This window comes from Neofelis nebulosa, chromosome 18 (genome assembly GCF_028018385.1).
Source record: "Neofelis nebulosa isolate mNeoNeb1 chromosome 18, mNeoNeb1.pri, whole genome shotgun sequence".
Lineage (NCBI taxonomy): Eukaryota > Metazoa > Chordata > Mammalia > Carnivora > Felidae > Neofelis > Neofelis nebulosa.
Window position 1 is genome coordinate 9,427,545 of NC_080799.1, and position 13,380 is coordinate 9,440,924.

Below are 13,380 nucleotides of genomic sequence, written 5' to 3' on the forward strand. Positions count from 1 at the left end.
GAGGGGTGCGGCGGGTAAACTGAAGGCAGCCTCCTCACTGCTCAAAAATGCTAAGTGTCACACCAGCTCTCTGACGTGGTGTCTGAAATGCCACCAGGGCCCTCCAAGTCTGTCAAATTAAGCATCGCCCTGGCCCTCTTCCCTCGGGAGGTTTCCATAAGCATGCAGGGGAAATGATTTTGCAGATTTCCCGATGCCACAGGCAGATTTCCTGATACCTGCAGGGCCAGGGATGAGGCAGTCACCCAAGCGCTGAAGCACAGAACCTTCATCAGGAGGTCAAGGGCCAAATTCTGCTTTGACTGCTAACCAGATGCGTGGTTAGTCTCTTTATTTCCCTTCCTGGATAAGAAATCAGTTTCCTTACCCGCAAAATGGGGGGTGGGGGCGGGGGCAGGTATCCTGTGCCTGCCTTTGCCACTTCTCACAGGCATCCTGAGGCTTGTGATCGTGAGCAAAAGGATGGATGTGTGACAGCGGGGTAGAAGGCCAGTACACAGGTGAGCCTCACCGTCAAAGAGGAGAGGAGGGCAGAGCCTGAAGACGCACCTCCCTGACCTCTGAGCCCACGGCCAAACCTCATGCCTAGGACCCTGGACTTCCTGAAGCTCTTCAATGAGCCCTTGGTCTTGTCCCCACTCTTACAGGGGAGGAAACTGAGGCAGGGAACAAGAGCAGCAGCCCCTTCTGGCTGGGGCACCCCAAAAACAGATGGGATGTTCCTCTGCCCAAATCCCTTTTCCAAAGGGCTCAAGACATCACAGTTCCTTTCTGGTGTCAGGGACAGCTGGCTTGGCCTGCGCAGACCCTCCCAGTTCAGGCCTCTGGTCGTGAGCCAGGTCCTTATGAAACAGAGCAGAGGGGTGGACTGCTGGGCTTAATGAGCCAGGTGTATGTGGCCAAGCTGGCTGCAGGCTGTGCTGGCCAGCTGGGGACAGCTGTGGCTCTCCTGTGTGTACACAGTGCTGTGGGGGCTGGATAAATTGTTCCCAGGGAACAGCAGAGAGGAGAGGGCAGAAGCGGCTGGGGCACTAGAATAAGAAGGCCCTGAAAGCTGGGGGCTTCCAGAAGGCACCTGGAACATACGGGGGAAGGCAGAGGCTCTGGATGTCTCAAAGGGCAGGCAATGGGCTGCCTCCAACAGAGTCATCACGGGGCCTGTTAAACGCCAATTCCTAGGGCGCCCCTACCCCCAGCCACTGGGTCAGGATCTCTGCAGGCAAGACAGAAATTGAAACTTTAAATCAATCAGCACATGGGAATACAAGAACCACTGCCTTACTGGGTTAACTTGGCCAGAACTGGGGGTGGGGGTGCGTCATCCAAAGTCTGGCTCAGATGGATCCAAACATGAAAGCGAATAAAGAGGAGGGGGCGGTTGCTACGAAGGGCGAAGTCCAGAATACGACCAACCTACTGGCCTGGCTCCCGGAGGTGTTGAAAACACTTCTCCCCAAGCCTTCCTCACCGCCTCCCTGCTACTCCCACACCCCCGGGTCCCTCTAACCATGTCCAAAGTTCAACAGTTTCAAAGAGGCAGCCCTGAAGTGAAGGAACAAACATGGCCTTTGGCAACAGCAGACTGGGTTTCCAATCTGGACTGCCAAGGCCCTGCGAGCTGTGTGGCCTTGGAAGGGTCCCCGGAGGGCCCTTGTGACGTGGCCCCTTAGCGCCTGGGTGAGGATAACACAGGTCTATGTGTGTCAAGGCCAAGCGCATAGTGGTTCTCAGGAATAAGGGTTCCTTCCTCTTTCCCACTCCCTACCTAGCCACACATCCACCCTTCCCTTTGTTCCTTTCTCTGTTATGCAACCAAAGTTTAAATCCTTCGTAGGTTCACTGCCAGCAAACAGCAAAACAGTGGCCTGGCAAAGGGAGGTTTCGAAAGCCACATTGCCCACGTTCTTGTCCACGTGCTCTAGGACAGGACCTCTGCGCTCTTTCCCCAATATCGCAAAGAGCCCCGTGGTTATGTTCTCCAAATCGCCGAGCTGCGGCCAGCTGTTGCTATGGCGACCGGAACCCGCTGACAACCATCTCGAAGGGCCTCTGAGGAGGAGACTGCTTGGCTTCCATTCAAGCGCAGTTCAAACGGCTCGCGCACAGGTACTGACAGCACCCGCCGTGCGCCCGCCCTGAGCGGCCACCTCGCAGAAACAGAAGTAGGGTAGAGCTGATCCCTGGCCCGGAGGGGCTGGTGGTCTCCTGGACACTGGTGTAGTTCAGTGATTCTCGAAGTGTGGTCCCCAAACCAGCATCACACCTGGGACTTGGCTAGAAATGCCACCTATCAGACCTCTTCCCAAGTCCACTGAATCAGCAACTCTGGGAGAGAGGGGATCCCCCAAATCTATGTGTCAATGAAAGCCCCCCTCTCAAGGGATGCTGTTGGAGGCTGAGGTTTGAGAACCACAGATCTCATTAAAACCTCACATGATCTCAAAAGGTGTGTACTAATGTTCCCATAATACAGATGAGGACACTGAGGCTCTGACCTGGTCTGGTGTGTGACGTGCTGTAGGTAAGGCTCTCGGGTCCCTCTGAGCTGTCAGGTTCTACCTCTGTAGCACCTGTGTGAAGGTAACGAGCAGATCTTCTTCCGGGGTCCCACCTGGAGAAGCCTACCCCCGTGGAGGTATCGTACACTGCATCCAGCAGGGGCAGGGGCTGAGCTGGCCCGAGCATCCTGGTGCAGACACAGGCTCTCAGAAAGCAAGAACCTCGGGGCGCCTGGGTGGCTCAGTCAGTTAAGTGTCTGACTCTTGGTTTTCAGCTCAGGGCATGATCTTGTGGTTCATGAGATCGAGCCCCACATCGGGTTCCGTGCCAACAATGCAGAACCTGTTTGAGATTCTCTCTCTCTGCTTCTCTCTGCCCTTCCCCACCTCTCTCTCTCTCTCTCTCTCTCTCTCTCTCTGTCTCTCTCAAAATAAATAAATAAACTTAAAGAAATAGCTTAAAACAAAAAAACAAGAGCCTCACAACAGGACAGAGAACAGCTGGGAGGAATGTCAGGAGAGCCACCCTGGTGACAACCACTTGCCCCAAATGTGGCAACGCTGAGCTGACAGAGTGTTCATCCAGCCAAGGCCACCCTCACTTCCAAGCCTCTTCCTGCCCAAACCCAGCCCTGAGACCTCTTGTTGTGTGCTCACTCACCTATATCCTGCATTGGTCTCTTTCCATGCACCCGCCCTCACAGACTCGCAGGGTCCCGGAGGTGTTGAAAACCTTACACACCACCCCTCCCCAAATTTGGAATCTACTTTTTCAGTAACTAGTGGCTTCCAGCCATTTTTTGCATACACCCCCTGACGAGGCACTCACTGCCTTTTCAGGCAACCCATCCATCTGTGAAATCTCTGGCTGGCTCAAGTTCCCTTTGAATGAGCTGACATACATCCCCGTGTCTTTTCCACCTTTACAATATGAGTTAATCCAATCCCTTTTAACAGAGATTATAGACTTATTTTCCAAGTACCATATGAAGTAAGAATATCTATGCCAGTCCGTGCTCATGAACCCACCACCCACCTCCGCAGAGAAACAGAGAAGGCGAAACATACCGACCCATCATCTTGAGGACAGCGGGAACGCGATCAGGGTGGGGGTAGGGAGGGGCAGGAGGAAGGACAGGAGGAGGTAGAAGGAAAGCTCCAAGCTGCCTTGGAGCCATCCTGCCACCTGGTCCCGAGGGACCCTGGCAGGACTAGAGCAGGTTTCCCAAGGGCCGATGCACACTGGGGCCCCCTTTAAGAAAAAAGGCTGTAAGGGGCGCCTGGGTGGCTCAGTTGATTAAGCGTCCCACTTCGGCTCAGGTCATGATCTCATGGCTCGTTGAAGCCCCACGTTGGGCACTGTGCCGACAGCTCAGAGCCTGGAGCCTGCTTCGGATTCTGTCTCGGTCTCTCTCTGCGCCTCCTTTGCTCGTGCTCTTTCCTGCTCTCTCAAAAATAAATAAACATTAAAAAAATTCTTTTTAAATAAGAAAAAAGGATAGAATATAATAAATACCATGACCCAGATTTTGTTCCATTTTGAGAAATAAAGTCACAGATGGATGTTTTATAACGACAGAAAAGTTAAAGCTCACTCACGGTGTTTTTAGCCATAATTTTCAGGTTTCTTTTTTTTTTTTTTTTTTTTTTTTTTACAGCAAACGGGGGTCTTGCAGCTTCAGGGAAATGTGCCTCTGACCCTGGGTGTGTTGTCCCCATTTCCCGGCCTCAGTTTCTTGTCTGCAAAACAGGGGAGATCCTACCCACTTTCCTTTTTTTAAATTTTTAAAAATTTTTTGAATGTTTATTTATTTTTGAGAAAGAGAGAGAGTATGAGCAGGGGAGGGGCAGAGAGAGAGGGAGACACAGAATCCGAAGCAGGCTCCAGGTTCTGAGCTGTCAGCACAGAGCCTGACACGGGGCTCAAACTCACAACTGTGAGATCATGACCTGAGCCGAAGTCAGATGCCCAACCCACTGAGCCACCCAGGCACCCCTAGCCTACCCACTTTCCAAAGCTGGTTTGAGTAACAAGCTGAATGAAGGGGAAAATATCTGCTGGGATGTTCTCCGATTTGTAAAGATGACTGCTGGGAGCCCGCATGGCTGGGGAAACCAGTAGATGGCTCCTAAGGCGAGGAGAGGGACAGAAGGGTGCCTGGGTTCAGCGCTTTGCATGCGGGAAGCCCAGGAGAAATCTCTCTGGGAAAACCAGTGACCTCAGAGGACTAGCCCTCTAGTAAAAGACACTGATCAACCCCTCATTACCAATCACTTTTGGTTTTCAGGATTACTTTTCACAAAATTCTTTCCCAAGCGGCCCTCAGTGCATTTCTGAGAAACGGCTTGTGGTCTCAGAGACCCTGTTCACCCCAGAGGCAGCTTCCCAGGGCCTTCGAGAAACCCTTTGGCTTTGGGGCGGAGGGCAGGTGGGTCGTGCCCCACAAGGAAGGAAATCCGATCAGGCCCCTCACGGAGATCCACAGGGACGATAACAGGATTAGTTTAATCCTTTTGGCAACATTGGCTCTGCCAAGCTGGCCAAGAAGAAAAGATGACGCTGTTGTTCAGGAAAGAGAAAACAGCTACGGCCTTGTTGCCCTGAATGTGTTTTGCAAGAATGCCTTATAAACTCCCTCCTAGCTCCTGGCCCAAGCCAGGTGTCTTCGGGTGCCCAATTCGAGACAGCAGCCACTACGAGTCCGGCCTCCCAGGCAGGCTGCAGGCGGCACCCCCATGCAGGGCTGAGGCCTGCTTGCAGAGAGGCCTCACCCCATCCCACCTTTCCCAAGTCATCCAGACCAGCGGCTACAAACCTCAGGAGGCGGAACAATCCCCATGCACCATTCCAGGGACCCCATTCAGGAGGCCAGGGGCCAGGAATCTGTATACATTTTCATCCCGTGGATGGTCCAGAAAGCGCAGAGCTAGAGAAATAAGGGGTCTTTCTCCAGGGACTCAGCCTGACACCCCGCAGCTGGGCCAGCACTCCCCTGCGTCCCCCACTGCCCACCCAGGCCTGCTAGACGTGTGTAGTAAGCACTGCCCTTGACAGGCCAGCCCTGGGCCTCCCAGGCCATGTGGCCTTGGGCACTCCGCTCTGCTTCTCTAAGCCAAAAATGCCTGCCCAGCCAGCCTCCAGGAAAGAGAGAGGTTGACCGTGAAGATCTGTGCACTGCAAGGCTCTGGAAAATTCCCCCGAAGTCACTGGTCTTCGGCTTGGGGGCTCAGGGCTGGAAATTGGAAATGGACGAAGGATTGGGACAGGGTGGGAGCCGGTGAGGTGGAAGAGAATGGAAGAGGGTAGCACGTCACTTGGTCCTTCCACAAACTTAAAAACAGTCAGCACAGACAAAACTTCCAGATCATCACATGCAACCTCCTCATCTAGAGATGTGAAAACTCAGCCCAGAGAGGCTGAAGCTCCTGCCCAAGGTCACACAGTAAATGGGTTGGCAGGACTGGGAGTAGAGCCCTCGGTTCAGCATCCCTATCCAGGACTTGTCCCATGACACCACCAGGCCTGGTGCAGGTCGGGGACAGGCACCACACCAGCTCCTTCCTCCCCTCAACCCCCCACAGGCTGGGGTGGACAGAGGGCATGCCAGAGCCCCACCAGCTACCTGCCTCCTCACCGAGCCTTTTCCAAGCCGTTCTGCCCATCCCCAGCTCCTCTCAGGTCTCAATCCCACCGTCCTGCCAGGTACGGACAGCCTGCTCTCTGCCCTCCTTGCCTTGGACCAGGCTTCCCTCAGAGGGACAAGGTGGGGGCAGTCCTGCCACCTCCTAGTGCTCAGTCTCCAGCCTCCTAACCCCTGCACCTGCCCTGTCCCCATGTTGAGGATGCACCCACCTGGGCAGCCGGGGGTGTAGATGCCCTAGGCAGGGCCAATCAGCAGGGGCAGTTCCTATGCTGGGCACCGTCCTGCCTTCCCAGGACTCGAGCCCCATAGTGGCCTTTTATGGGGCAAAGGGGCATGGTGTGATGGCTTAGTTTAGGGTATCTGTATCTGAGAAATGCCTCCACCCTGAGTGGCCCTGCCAGGCACCGAAAACGGCGAGGTCAGGCTGGAGCTGGTTCCGGAACAGCCTCTGCCCTGGCCAAGGCCTTCACCCCTCACAAAACAGCCAAGATGCCCCATTCAGCCAAGCCCAGGCTTCTTGTGCGTTTATGAGTAGGGCCCAGGGGAGGGAGGCCTCTTTGGGACATATGACATCCTTAGCACCCCATAGTCCATGCTTGGAAGCTTCAGACCCTGGCATCAGGAGCCAGATATGACTATTCCCACCTACTCTGGGAACTTGAACAGGTTATGCCACCTCCAAGCCTCAGTTTCTTCATCTCTAAGATGGAAATAATTATAACACTCACTTCATAGGATTGACACAGGACCTAGCAGGTAGGTACTCAGTCACTATTTGAATGAATGAATGAATGAATGAATGACCAGAAAGATGATGAGGACAGTGAGGGATCTGGAAACTAGTCCAAATATATCTTAACAACCCTATTTTCTCAATAGGTCACCCTGCCTGGGACAGATGCCTAAGGCCTCTCCCATTGCCTACCAGCTCAGGCTGGGGAGGTGGAGGAGGCCAGTCACAGGGGCTGAGGGGCTCACCTGGGAGTCTGTCTATGCTGGGGAGCCAACAAAGGTTGCATGCAGCATGTGCACTTTGGATCAGAAGAGCCTGGGTGCTCAGGAGAGAAGTCACGAGGATCTTCACTGGGTAGGGCCAGTAGGGAGGAACTGAGGACCTGGCCAAAGAGGCATTGTAGAGGCCCTACGATGGGCCTTTAGTGACAGAGAGAGAGGGTGAAGGAGGAAGGGAAGGTTCTGGCATATGAAGTGACTGTGTAAGTCCTGGAGCAGGGGACATTGGCCACCATTCTCCAGAGTGGCCCTCAGTGATCTCACCTCCTGATATCCCACACTCTATCAGGACTGGCCTATGTGACCACGAGCCACACAGGAAGGAGGATGACATATGACCCAAAGCTAGGCCATCAAAGACATTGCAACTTTTCTGCCTTACTTCCTTTTCTCTGATCAGCTCTGGGGAAAAGCCAGCTGCTACACTGTGGGAATACATAGCCTCAAGAAGAGGCCCTCACGGCAGAGGACTGGGGCCTTCTGCCAAAACCCAGCGAGATGCTGGGCTCTCCCACCAATGGCTGTGCGAGTGAGTGGGAAACAGACCCTCCGGCCCCAGTCAGCTTCAGATGCTGGCAGCCCCACCTGTAACCTCAAGGCAGGCCTTGAGCCAAACCATCCAGCTAAGCTGCTCCAAATTTTCTGACCCACAACAACTGTGAGATAATAAATGTTTGCTATTCCAAGCTGCTGGATCTGGGAATCATTTGTTATGCAGCAATAGCCAACTAATACAGGGACCTAGAGCACCATGATCTTACTCTCCTGCCGTCCTTCCTAGAGGAAGGGAAGATTATTATTACCACTGTGTGGGGTTGGGGCTGGGTGTCCCCCAGCCACGTGGCCCATGGCTTTACCCACCTCCCTTTACAGCTCACAGAGCATTTTCACATAAGCCAACTTTTCATTGTTGCAACGAGCTGCAGGAGGTGATTATAATCCCTGTCTCTGAGGGGGAAACTGAGGCTCAGAGAGCTGGGCTTGACTTGCTCAAGATCATACTTGTCAGTGGCAGCGCCTGGTCCAAAACCAGGATGAGCACACGGTGGGCCCTTGGCACAGCCTGGGGCCCGACTGGCTCATTGCGAAGGCTGGTGAGCACAGCCACAGGCAGGAACCTATGCTAACTGGACACCAGCAGACGGCAGCCTGCTGAGCAGGACAGGGGGTGCTGGGGCTGGCTCTGTGGGAAGGCTTCCTATGTAAGAAGTCAGCTGAGGGTAGGCAGGTGCTATAAGGAATAAAGCAGGGACGAGGGGTGAGAAAGCTCGGAGTGCTGTTTTAGACATGGGGCATCTCTGATGAGTGCACAAGTAGGGTGAGACCTGGAAGAAGTCAGGGAGTGAGCCATGAGCCATGCATACATCTGGGGGAGAAGCCTCCAGGCAACCAGAGCAGCAGGTGCAAAGGCCCCGGGAGGCGGGGAGAGCATGCTCCACATTCAGCCCTGGACTCAAGTGCTCAGCACAAAATGGGCTGCTTTGAAAGCCAGGGGCCCACTGTCTCCCCTAACCAATGAGCCTGGGCTGGAGGGAGCGTCAGCTGAAGCACAGAGGAAAGATCCAGACTTCACCTGGCCGTGTGTCCCAGCTGTACGACCTTGGACAGGGCTCTTCTTCCATCTGCGCCCCTAGGTCAGGTGCAGGGGCCCAGTGACTGTAGAGATTGGCCAGATGTCCCCAGATCTTCTGGCACTCAGTAGACAGTCAGTATCGAGTTTTCTCGGAAGACCGAGCTGCAAAACAAAGAAACCGGAGGGGTGCTGGGGAGGGACTAGGTCCCATTAGCAGCTACAAGATTTGGGTGCCCCCCAAACCCCATCAGGGCAGCTACTTGGTGTCTTTCTCCCAGGCCAGAGGCCAAGAGCACTGAAGAGCTGTTCTCTAGAGACAGAACCACTAGTCCCCCTATCCCGCTCCCAGCCTCCTGGACCACCAGGGTAGGAGTGAGAAGTGAAGGCCAAGGGCAGGGATTTCCAAGTGACCCTCAAGAGTTAAATGACAGAGGGGCACCTGGGTGGCTCAGTTGATTGGGCGTCCAACTTCGGCTCAGGTCCTGATCTCATGGTTTGTGAGTTTGAGCCCCACATAGGGCTCTGTGCTGACAGCTTGGAGCCTGGAGCCTGCTTCGGAGTCTGTGCGTGTCTCTCTCTCTGCACCCCCACCCCACTTGTGCTCTGTCTCTCAAAAATAAATAAATGTAAAAAAAAAAAAAGTTAAATGGCAGCTTTGTTTATGGTGGGGAGGGGGCTGGGTGAGAGGAGGGGGTCCTGAGGGGTCAGAAGGAAGGGGAGCTCCCTTTGAAGGGAGGGGAGACAGGGTGCCATGGGGGCAAGGACATGGGGGCAAGACAAAGACAAAGGCACTCAGTCCCCCCGCCCCCACACATGCACACACAGGCACATAGATATGTGAACAAGTATGCACGTACACACACATAGCAACACGTGCGTGCACACACAATACACGTATCCACATGGGCGCACATGCATGCACACAGGAAACGTGCATGCACACATATTCACACACGCACACACACACATGCACAGAGCTCGGAGAAGACCCGTGTTGGTTAAGCCACGTTCAGCAGAGACGTTTTGGCTCTCGGCCCGGCAAGCCCCCCTCCCTGGTTGTGGGGCAGCCTGAAGAGTAGGAAGAGCAGGGCAGGACCAGCGAGCTGAAGACCTAAGTGTCCATCAAGACTCTGCCTTTACCGAACACGTCACTTCCTTCCCTGAGCCTCAATATGCTCATCCATAAAATGGTAGTAAGAGTCGTGCCTCCCAGGGTTGGGTGACAGGCTCAGGACCCCTGAAAGCCCATTGGAGAGAATGAAGCCAGATCTCAGGACTTAGCTCAGGATTTTTGCCTTTCAGGACCGGTGATGGGGGTTGGGGCCAGGCTCCCTAAAGCTGGAGAGGGCTGGAACTGTTACCTAACACCACCCAGAGCCTCCCAGGGCCAGCAGCAACCTAAGCTCCAGCTCCCTTCTCCCTGTGGCCCAATGTAACAGGACTCCCAGCCGGAGCCTGGTTCTCAGGAAAGCTTAACCTCTCCCAGGTGCAGAAACCACCAGAAGCTCAGGGGCGGGAGGGGCCCAGGGCCTGCAGGGAGGCCCAGGCTTCTTGCATTAGGACTGGGATTGCAGCGTGAGGGGTTGGGGCTGACACGTCCACCCCAAACACTCCAGAGAGCTTGCTAACACTAAGGGGTACTGAGCCACATTGGCTCAAGAGGCCCGGGCAGAAGCTGACACAGGGCCAGCATGGGACGGGGCTGTCCTCATCCAGAGAAGGCAGTCTCTGGAAGCGATGGGACGCTCCATGCAGCTTCAGGACAGGATTCTTTCCTCTCAGGACCAGAGGCGATCAAAAGGCCTTTCCCGCACAGTCAGCACTGTCCCTGAGACGAACCAGCCGGCACAAGGACTGGTGATGCACACTCTGGTGTCTCACTCACATGCTCACTCCTCCCCAGTCCATTATGGGGTTCCCCGAGGCAAGAAAGACTGATGGGATGCTGGTATTGGGAGCCACCACCCACCCCAGACCCCAGGAGAGGCTCCCTCCTTGCATCCCAGGTAAGAAGAAGAGAAATCAGATTAGTGGAATTTGACACCTGTGGTTCAGGCCAGCTGTCCTCCTTTACAGGACAGGGAGGGATTCGGGCTCCCTGCTCTCCAGCATTCACGGCCAAGGCGACAGCTTTCCTCCAGATGGCAGGGCCCTGGGGATCTCTCTGGGATGGCAGGGAGGGGAAGAGTTCAGGGCAGGTGGGAGCTGGGGAGTGGGACACTCGCACGCCACCTTTCCATCCGGGGCATCTGGTTATGCCCAACCTCACCTCTAAGGCCAGATGATCTTTCTGCATACCTGGAGCCCCTAGAGTCAAAGAGGGACCACACCTGGGAGTGGAGACCAACAAAGAACAGACATGAGGCTCAAGGGTTTTAGATTCCTTCTCTGCCAACCACAGGAACGCCCCTGGGCGGCCCAACATACGAGAGATCTAGAGAGAGCTGGCTCGCCCTTTGGCAGAGATTTCAGGCCTGCAGAAGGGTCTGGTCTGCCGGTCTCTAAATGCCCTCCCTCCTCAAGCCCCCTGAGCCCTGGGTGCACAGTGGCCCCAGAAGCAGGCCTGTTTCAGCCTGCTTCATCGTTGGGTGATTTGTGCGGCTCCCCTCAGACTTGGGCACAAACAAGCAGAGAAGGCTCCCAGTGGTCTCCACTACCGGCAGGATTAAGTCCAAACCCCTTAGGCTGAGCCTCAGAGCCCCTCCCACCTGGCCCCTATGGCCTCTCCACATCCATGGTTCCCCGTGGACGCTTCCTCACCTCACTTTCTGGTCTAACAGGCTAAACACATCCATCTTGGCACATACTCTCCTCCCAGAGCACCCTTCTCATTCCGTCCTGGAGAGGCCTGCTCGGCCCTCCGGGGCGGGTTCGGGGATCACCTCCTCTGGGACGCCTCTCCTGGGTCCCGAAGTGCTGGCTGATCGCTTCTCTGTGCTCTGCAGGAAGTGAGCAGATGCCTCTCCTGGAGCCTCCCGGGACTAGTGTGGGTTCTGTCTCCCTTACCAGAACATACTGGGGACCAAGCCTTGCAGCCTTTGCGTGCCCAGCCCATGATGAGGCCCAGGAGGTAGCAGGTACTCAGTAACTATTTGATGAGAGAATGAATGAGTGAAGAGTCAATGAGTGAATGAGCAAAAGGGTGAGAGGGTGGCCGTTGCCAGGGCTCAGGCTCCCAGGATCCATCATCCTGGACCAGGTGGGCTCAGAGCACAAGTGTGGCCTCCCAAGCCATGTGCAGATTCCCAGGGCTTATTAAGCACTTATTAAGCACTTACTGTGTGCATCACCCCCCAGCCACTCTGTTCTGTTCTGAGAACATGCCTGGGCCTCTGCTCTTGTTCCTCTGTCTACCTGGAAAGGTCTTCACCCTGATCCTCTCATGGCTGCTCCTTGGATTCCTTCAGGTCTCAGTGGCAATGTTGCCTCCTCCAGATGGCCTTCCCTGATCTAAAGTTGCCGCTCTCTGTGTCTCATCAAGCGGCTTTCCTGCCCTGTGTTGTGCTCTCGTTAATTCATGGCTTTGTTTGTCTGTTGGCTAATTGTCTTTCCCTCCCTCCCCCCCAGACACACACACACACACACACATACATGCACAGATCACTAAGCTCTTGGAAGGCAGGCATTGGCCACCTTGCTCACCGCTGTGCCCCCTGAACCCAGCATAAGTGCCTGGCACACGGTAGGTATTCCATAGATGTACGGTGAATGAACACAAGCTTTGCCAGGTGGTTCCTGTCCTCCAGTGGACAGACACCTGCCGAAGAAGGCCACCTTGCACAGTTTGTCACTGATAAGCTGACAGAGCCTTTCCAGCCCCCGAGGGAGCCGCACTTGTTGGATGCACAGCACCTCAGGCCCCTCTGTGCAGGCCCCTCTTGCTGGCAGCCTCCCTAAAGGCCAGGGTTCCTCTTTGGATTCTGCAGGGGAGGGGTGGAAGGTCTGCAAGGAGCGGCACCTGGCACACAAGTCAAACTCTAGAAAGAAGCATTTTTTACCCTCTCCCTCTCTGTTGTGTCTATAATCTCCCTCTACGGGGCAGGTGCAATTGTCTCTCTTTCCAGACCAGGACCTGAGGCTCCGGGAAGCCAGGTGACTTGCCCTCATGGCCAGGGACAGGAGCTGGAGACTCAGAAGCTCCCCTCTGCCTTCTGACCAGAGAGCCTCCCTGGGCCCTCAACCAATTCTGGGCTGCGCAACACCCCCCTGCACCGCCCCAACCTCAGTCCTGCGCAGAGACCTGGGGGCAGGGTAGGGAGCTGAAGGTCCTTGTTTATATCCACCTGGGGCTGGGTCCTAGCTCGAGTTCCTTCCCAGTGCCTCTGGCCATCTCTGCCTGCACACCCTGGTGACCTCATAGTCAAACTGCCCTAAATGGCAACCCGCCCCCCACCCCCCCATGCCCCTGCCTGCAGACCACTTCCCTCTTCTGGCCCTCCTATTTGCAGCAGGACACCAGTCACCCATGTTCAAAATTTCACTCCTTTCCCCCTTCCCACCCTCCTCTCCCTCCCATCGCACGAGAGCAGAATGCTCTGGAGTCAACAGGTTGCAAGTGGGGAGGTGGCGAGGGGCGGGGTGGGGGCCTTGGGCAGACTCGTGCCCTGATTTACCTGCAGCTGGTGGGGGGGCCCCTGGGGGCTCCGAGCAGGAC

At 55.2% G+C, this 13,380-nt stretch overlaps 1 long non-coding RNA gene across 1 annotated transcript; it reads left to right on the forward strand.

The window, feature by feature from the left end:
* Window positions 1-1,847: 1,847 nt before the first annotated feature.
* On the forward strand, window positions 1,848-7,839 carry LOC131501084 (uncharacterized). The gene is made up of 2 exons (XR_009256629.1): window positions 1,848-2,106; window positions 7,022-7,839. It is a non-coding gene; the product is annotated as an uncharacterized LOC131501084 (long non-coding RNA).
* Window positions 7,840-13,380: the final 5,541 nt, after the last annotated feature.